At 51.2% G+C, this 8,713-nt stretch overlaps 1 protein-coding gene across 1 annotated transcript in view; it reads left to right on the top strand.

Moving 5' to 3' along the window:
• Window positions 1-3,002: 3,002 nt before the first annotated feature.
• Window positions 3,003-8,713, top strand: part of LOC100119354 (transcription factor SOX-5) — a 126,170-nt gene continuing 120,459 nt past the window's right edge. The window contains exon 1 of the mRNA XM_016988782.3: window positions 3,003-4,149. The gene's annotated coding sequence lies outside the window, so the exon portion shown is untranslated. The remainder of the gene's footprint in view (window positions 4,150-8,713) is intronic.

The raw sequence follows: 8,713 nt of genomic DNA, 5'->3' as shown, positions 1-8,713 counted from the left end.
GGATTCGGCTTAATATATTATATATATATATATTTTTTAACAAAATAGTAGGCAAGACATAGTTTGGTGCAATGCCCATATCAATAATCTAGCTATAAATATTACTACTTACTAAAAAGTTTTTATTTGAAATATCTGGCGCATTATAATCGTAAAAGAACGAGACACACCGCTATATCTAGACTCGGCGCGCATTTTGTTATGAAGAAATGGAAAAGTGCCTATGCGCCAGCTATCGTCACCTGCTAGATATACAGAGTGTTTAAGGGCTAGTCCAGAATTGATCTATTTCGATAATTAAAATCAAGTTTAATTGAGATTCGCAACAGTCTTTTTAAAATAAAAATATTTGGTTCGAGAAAATGAACAGCCAATCAGAGAACGAATAGAATAATTCGACATTCTTCTACGGGGGAACAGAAAGAGAGATGGTGATATGTTAGTTCGTTACGTGCGACTGACTCGAAGATAACACAGCTCGCGAAATTGGATTATTGTATCCGCATGCTTCACATATACATATATCTGCTACCGTGCACACTTACTCACAAGGCGGTGAAACCGCTCGCGAGAGAGCCTGTCGCTAGATCTTGTTATTAATCTGCAGCGATGCGTGGAAAAGAAATGGCCGCTGCGAAACGACACTTACTCGCAGTTCCGGAAGCGTTCCATATAACAGTATAAACTTTTCTCTCCCACAAAGCGAACAATCCGCGGCCGCGTGCGTGCGTGTACCGAAGCGAAACTTACGTTTTCGCGGTATCTCGACAATTTCCCGAACGCTCTTGTATCGACGATAATAATCGAACGATGTTTACTCTGCATTATACAATCGATGATGTCAGATGTTCCACGTCGAATAACAAAAGGCCTCGGATTCTCGGAATGGCGTGTACATCGAGAGAGTACAAACGAATTTGAGCACGCTCGACTGCTCCCTCCGAAAGAGAGCGACGAGACGCGCGAGAGAAAAACATCAGGCAGAGAAGAAACGAAAAAAGTCGTTGGGAGAGGAGAGAGAAGAACGGATCGAGCGAGATAAGAGGGAGTTGACAGGTGGACCGGTCGCCTGGGAGTTGGCCAGATAAAGCGATCCCGGTCATTTAAAATTGACAAGCCGAGGGTCGTAACAATTTGGTAACACGGCAATTGTATACTCCACGAGGTCTATCTTTCCTTGGAATCGCTGGTTATCGATCATTCGTAAGGGCACGCATGAGGATTTCTTTCTCTTTCTCTGGAATATTCTCCGACGAATTACCGTATGGCTCAGCCGATTACCGATCTGCGCTCGATCGTAACGAGCTCTCGCACTGGGCTTTTGTGAGTCTGGCTCGCTCGAGTCGTAACTACTGATACACTACTACGGCAAGTGGTGATTTTGAAAGTTGGCAACGTATAATTTGGCGACTAGATATCGCGGTACTTTATCGGACAGCAGGTAGCTGCGCTGTGTGTATAGGTTTTATCAATCAATTTACTTGATAAACTCCACTGAAAAGTCGTTTTTTTTTCGCTGTAAAACTCAAACAATGACAAAAAAGCCCAGTCATCGTTTAGTACCCCGCAAAAAAATACCGATTCACGGCGCGCGCAGCTCGTTGCGAAAAGCGATCGAAAAGTTTTATCACGCGCGCCTCCGCAGTGCGTGAAATCGCCGTCATCAACAATCGAACGATCACGGCGGCTTTTGCCCCTATACATACACACACACGCACACACACACACGCAGAGCAAGAGAGAGAGAAAGAAAAGTTAAACACAGGCCTTACGAAGGAACTTACACGCCTAACGCAGCAATCAGCTCGCAATTATCTCTCGTTTCATGATTGTGTTTAAAATTTTTTCCGACCGGCGCGCGCGCGCTCAAATCGCTGTAGATCTCTTTCTTGTCCGGCGTCCAGTAGGTCCGCGAGTGTGCCCCCACGCAGTCGCTCTACCCGGGGCCCTATCCGCAGCGACGCACGAGATCGAAAAGTTAAAAACAACGAGCGCCTCCGTACTGACTCGCGAGCGTTTTCTCGACTCTTCCGCGCGCGGCGCAGCATCTCCGTTCCTCTCCCGATGCGAATGTCCCCCGATGCGCGCCGGGGCCTTATTCCCCTCCGCCTCCCCACTCCTCGCGCGGCGCGTCTTCCTTCCCTTTCCCTCCCTCATTTTCGCTCTTTCCCTCAACCTGTCTCTCTACCTGCCGTAATCGAGAGCCCGAGCGCGAGGGCAAAAAACAAACGTGTACGCTGCTGCACCGGAGAGGAGAATGTACTCGGACGAATGTGTCGTTGTATACGTGTGTGCGCAGCTCTCGGCTTATTTGCATCGCGGCGAGTGTAGCTTTCCTTCTCCGCTCGAGAGGGTTGCGGTTTCTCGCGATTTTTCGAATTCCCCGGCGGCGTGTGTACACAGTGTGTTTTCGATTTTAAAAGTTAGAGTGGCTGCCAGTCAGCTGTCGCTCGCGTCATATTTTCTTTGCCCCGCGCTCGCGTCTTTTTCCGTCTTAATTAGCTCGCGGCTCTTTTATGTTTTGCTTGGACTTTTCCAAATACACCGCGTATTTCTGGATCCCCGATGTCCTGCACGCCCGAAAACGGGGCCAGCCGTCCTCGCTCAGCTCGGTCTCGCGCGCTCGCGCGAACTGTAACGCCGCGCGCACGTGTGTCGCGAGCGAGCGAGTCAGCAGCGGAGCCGTGGGCACATATAACAACGTGTGTGCTCTCTGTAGTCTGTGTGCGTGCCGTGCGCGCGCCCCACCGCCGTGCAGGCAATCGCGTCCACCACTACGCCTCCTTCTCCACCTCCTCTCTCGGGAAGCGGCCTACCTGCTGCCGCTGCAGCACCGGGCCGTCTCCCTGTCTCTCTCTCTCTCTCTCTCTCTCTCTCTCTCTCTCTCTCTCTCTCTCTCTCTCTCTCTCTTGCTCTCTCGCTCTCTCGCTCTCTCTCCCTCTCTCTGTCTACCGGCGGCCCGAGAGAAGCCCACACATGTGTATGTGTGCCTTGCTCTCGCCAGTGTAAGATCTGAACCAGCGGAGAACGCACGGCCCATTGTTATATCATTATCATTGTCAGAGACCCGCGCGGAAGACGGCGAAAGCGCGAGCGCGAGCAAGAGAGCAGGCGCGCACCTGTAGCCTTCGTGTGTACACACTCCGCCGGAGGACCGGGGGCCTGTTTACTCTGCGCTCTCCGAGAGCACGTGGTGCAGCCGAAACGCGAGTGTGCCAAAAGTAGCGAGTGTCAGTGTGCTGGCGATGCTGCCGCTGCGAATCGCGAGTGCGCTTTGAGAGAGAGAGAGAGAGAGAGTAGGATTTTTCCTGTGCGAACTCTCTCTCCGTCTCCGAGGACTCCTGCGCGGCTGGAGCAGCAGCTCTTATCGCCGGCAGACATCGTCCTCTCGGCGGCGACTCGAGTCGCGCATAGTTTTCCCACACACGCGGCGAGAGTCTCTTTTCTCCGCTGCGGCGCTCATCGACAGGCCGCCCGATACACGGGAGATTATTAGAGAGACGTCTCTCGCGAAAGGGGATCGTCCTCGTGTGCACAGCTACCTGGGAGATGGCGTACGTGTGTGCATAGCGTAGAGCCGGTGTGTTGGTGTGTTGTGTCGCTGCTTCGCTCGAACGGAACGGCAGGCCCGAGCACATGGAGATTGATCGGCTAATTAAATCGATTAGACTTTGGAGTTAATTGTTCTGGAAGGCCAGTCCCGATTAGCCGGAGGAGGGAGAGGGCAGCGAGCTAGCGGCAGCTTTCCCGAAGCGCGAGGATAAAATCGCAGTGCCGTCTGTGTGTGTCCCATAGCCGCGAGTGCACATTCCGGGAAGCGGAGCGAGCGGAGAGAACGAGAAGAAGCTGCGAGTGTGCGATTGAGAGGGAGAAAAAGAAGGACGCCGCCGGCGGTGGCTGCCGCTGAGTGTGCGTGATCATTGTACGAAAGTGCGGAAGATACATTCCTCGTACACGGAGCCGCCGCGGAACCACCAAGAGAGAAAGAGCGAGATAGCAGGGCGTTTGCGTTCCGCATCACCGGACATGCCAGCTACTCGCCAGCTCGCACCGGGGGCTGATGCTGCAGAGCCCGAGTAATTGTGATGAGAAGTGATTTGTGCGGCGAGTGCTAGCTCCGTGTGCCGCTACCTGATCTCTCCCAAGACGGTGAGTTTCATTTCTCTCTTCTTCTTCTTCTTCTTCTTCTTCTTCTTCTTCTTCTTCTTCTTCTCCCGGTGCATCGGCGAGAGCGTGAGGAGGGATTTTTACTACTGGATATGATACGCGATGCACGCCGCGGATGAATGGCACGACCTTGAGTCCTCGCGTCTTTTCTCGCTCTCGCTCTGTGCGGCAAGGGTTAGGTCGGCCGTGCGCGATGGAGGTCAGCAGAGCCACGCGCTTTTCCGTCCGTCGTCGATCGCTCTTAAACGCGCGAGTGCATTCATTGTCCAGCCGGGACTTGTTCTGTTGTTCTTAAACGGGCTCCTCCCTCCGTCGGCGCGGCGGCAAAAAAGTGCCGAAGAGAATGACAGGGAATCGGTAAATAGATAAAGCCGCGGCGGCGCATGAATAGTCATGAAGATTCGCTAAATAGCGCGCGTTCGTAAAAAACTTCAAACACCGCGCGGAGAGCCGATGAATATGCAATTTTTCCCAGATTGCGCAATCCGCTCATTGTACATCTCTTCGGCTGAATCTCGCGCGTGTACGATGGATTCGCTCTTATCAATCCGTTGCCTAACTATAAAGTATAGACGTTCGTGAAACGTAGCTTGGATCGCGCGAGCGGCTCTGGACGATGCTGCAGCGAAGATTAAAAAGTTGCGCGGCCGGTATTCGAAAATTCAAATCGAATGTCGAAACAAAAAGCGCGCCGCTCTCGCGTAATGACATGCATATCGAGAGTATAACTCAAGAGCGGATCGATTTTCTTCGTGTGTTCTCTATTACGCCACGATGAGGAAACTGTGTTTTTCAGCCCCACTTCCATCGCGTCTCGTTTCATGCGAGACACAATTCGTTCGAGTGATAAAAGTCGCATGTTTATGTAGGCGCTTGTCAGAAGCTTCAATTAAAACGATCGCGAGTGTATTGACATGCGCGTCTCTGGAGTAGAAGAGATCCCGATAACGTCAACCCTCTCGAGCTTTTTACGTTATGAAACTCGGATCTCTCACACAAACTTCACAATGGCCTCATATCGATTTCCAAGAGCCGAGAACGATCGGCACGGCAGATACCGCCCTCTGAAACGTGTGAATCGAGACGCGAAATTTCTCGCGCGTTTCGACTGTATCTCGTATAGGAAGAGAAAAAGTCGGCCGCGACAGCGCAGATAAATTTTCAGCGGCTGAACCAATTTCCGATGGAACCGATATCGTCGCCTCTTTGTCTCGCGCGAAAACTTGCGAAAAACCCCCGTGTGCTGTACACCTCTCGGCGCGAACAGTATGAATTCGAGCGACGGTGAGGAAATAATTTATTAAGAAACATAAATATCTCAAAGCTCCGACGATAATATCTGGCTGACAGGCAATGCTAACAATGCGGGTCCTCTCGAGCGCGATACACATACACACACGACTCGATGTTTCGCGATCCTCGAGAGAGTCACGCGCGCGCGCTGAGTACGTAAATATACGTGTACGTGTGTAGTGCAACTCGATTCCGCGGAAAGTCACTACTCCTTTGTCGAGTGATCGGTGTAAATCATGCCGGTTCGGAAAAAAAATCGATCGACGCGTCGACGAGAAAACACAGTTGTTTCGAGACCCCACCTCACTCCCGTGCGAGATCAGACATTTGTACTCATATGCGCGTTAGTCGACATCCCGAGCGAGCCTTGGAGCGTGTGTTTGATGTTGGAACAGCTGGGCGCGAATCTGCGAACGATCGATCTCTCCCATTCCGTGACACGAATTGCAAGGGAGAGCGGACCCGAGATTTTCGTAACGAAAGGATTGATTCTCGCTTTATTAGAGGAAGATGCGTGGCGATGACCCAAAAGCGCGTATCACGCGAATAAAAGGTGGATCAATTTTAATTAACAATTTTTTAAATAAACAATAACAGTCGCGCGGGAGATAAGAGTCGAGACGTTGAGTTGATATTATAATTGGCGTTTTATCGTGCGGCTCTCGTATTTGCTTATAGACGCGCGTTCACGTGATCCATTAGGCGGCTAATTTTTTCGGCAAACATATGGACGTGTACGCGACGAGCGAGAACAGCGCTTTTATCCCGGTCAGCCGCGCGCGCGTCGAGAGAGCGAGATTTTGAAGAAACGTCGAGGAAAAAAGAACGAAGGCGAAGGTGCTAATTTTTTTGTTCCCCGTACAGATCGCGCGCCAAGCCCTGGTTATTGTGCGGCTCTTAAATGGAAAGTTAAAGTTTCTTATTCTGCGCGTAAGATCGCAGGGAGACGCCCGGCATAGAGGCGGCTTCCGAGAAGAGCCGCGCGAGATCGGAATGAAAAAGAAAACAAAGCGCGCAGGATTCTGTAACAAATCCGGGATTCGAGAGACTTGAGTAAAGTATCCGTATAGGAAAGGAATTCACCGGGACTTTCTCGATGCGCGCGCGCGCGACCGTATATGCGCGTCGGAAAAACGCTTCGAATCTACATTTTAAAACGGTGAAATCGGCGGCTAATTCAATTAGTCACTCTCGCGGCAGCGGCGACGGCGGTGGAAATAATTTCCACGTCTGGATTTTCTCGTTCATATCGCTGACGATATACGCGCACAGATAATTTTCCATCTTATAATGCTTCTCTCTCTCTCTCTCTCCCCCCTGGCCTTTCTAAAGCGCTTAATTGATATGGGAACGCTGGCGGAGAGGAGACTTTCTTGAGCGTCAATTCGTGGCGCGCTGGCAGCAGGTATCCCGAATAGCCGATTCGAACGGACACATCTCTCGAGAGGAAGGGTCCGTCTCTCTCGCTCTCAGAATAACCGTCGGGAGCCTCGCGCACAGAAGACAGTCCAATTAAGGGCGTATTTGTACACTTAGGTACGGCGGATATCGGTGTATAAATCGGACGGCTCGCGCATAGCGATTTATGGCCCTCCGCCGAATGTCGTAAAGCTACCGCGCGCCTATTAAGCCGCAGCGCAACCTTTGCCTACTTTTTCCGGCGAGATAAGCGAGCCGGTTCGGGTACACCGCGAAGAAAGCTCGCGCGGGTTGACGACGATAGCGACGCTTTTTTACGCTCTTCCGAGCTGTGTTTCCGTTAGCTACGAAGCGAGCGCGCGTAACGGGTGTATACCTAGTCGCCGATTGACATTATCGTAATCCAATTAAGAGCGCGCTCGCGATTAGTCATTTTTTCTCTTGCTTTGTCCGACCTAATTTGAATCCCGTGTGCTTATAAGAGGGAGTAGAAAATCGCTTTTCATCGATTTACATCCTCGCCGCCGCCGCCGCTACGGGATTTAGAAAGTAGGCTGCGCGTAATTTTATTTACGACTGAAACGCGCCTGATGACGCGGCTCCGCACTTAGGAAAATTTCGTTTTTCCTCTCCCTAATGAAGTGATAAACTCGCGGATGTAAAACGCACGCGCTTCTCCGGCGCGCGCGGTTACGATCGCGAGAGATATCGGCTGAGTGACTTTAAGCTCGCGCGCCTATAAATAAAGGATCCCAATTAGGGCAGGTGGAATTTTCGAGAAATCAGTACAGCAGCGGCTAATAAAGTAGCGGCGGTCTATATGCGAAAGCAAGAGAGCAAGCGAGGGGGCAGGTTGAACCCTTCACGCGCGACCTCACAAAGCGGAGTAGCGCGATGTGTATAACGCGGCTCAGCGGCCCTTGCGGGCATATAGCACGCAGACAAGGCAAATCTTCCTCCGCATCGCCGACATTCTTCGAAGGTGCGTTATACGCAGCAGCCGTCGACGCGGCCACTCCGAGCCTCTGGAATAAGCATTTTTTTCTCTCCCTCACTCGCGCGCGCTTCTCTCTTAATATTTCCATGACGTTTTACGGCCTCCTTAGATGATTTATACCTGCCACTGTTTTGTAAAAGAAAATATATCTCTCTCGCGCGCGCGCGCCTTTTAACCCGAGCGCCGTTACGGCGCACACACTGCATACATACGCCTATGGAAATGCGACTCCTGTTTGATTTCACAGTGTTAAAACGACGCTATACACTGCACAGGTGCGATCGTCGCTTCGAAAAATTTTTTAATTGAGCTCTCACAACGGCTAAACAAAGCCGGCGCGCGCGCGGAGCAATAAATAAAACTTTCACCGGTGCAGAAAGTTCATGAATTATTCCGAGCGCTTATGTATGACTGATATCATAACCTGCAGTAATGGCATTGTGCGCAGATATATTGTTCTCGGCGATAAGACAGCATAAACGCGACACTTTTTGCCGCTGCTTTGCGAAACAAGTGGCTTATACGCGCACAATGAGACGTACGTCCGATTGTGGACCATAATCCGTCTTCCCTACTCGAGCCGCGCGCGCGCGTGAGTAGTGCATAAGCATATAACGGGGGCCCAGTTCTCCTTGGCATGGAAAATATGCGCGCGAGACACACACACACACACACACACACACACACACACATACAGCACGCTATACCGATGGTGTATAAGCTTTTGTTTAGGGGCAGGCTGCTCGGGGCCGGTTTGCAAGGAGTGGAGAGACGCTAATTCGATTTGTACTTATACGGCGCGCTTCTCTCGATGTTCCCCCTCTCCTATATACGAGT

This window comes from Nasonia vitripennis (genome assembly GCF_009193385.2).
Source record: "Nasonia vitripennis strain AsymCx chromosome 3 unlocalized genomic scaffold, Nvit_psr_1.1 chr3_random0004, whole genome shotgun sequence".
Classification (NCBI taxonomy): Eukaryota; Metazoa; Arthropoda; class Insecta; order Hymenoptera; family Pteromalidae; genus Nasonia; species Nasonia vitripennis.
This window is presented reverse-complemented; position numbering and strand designations above follow the sequence as displayed.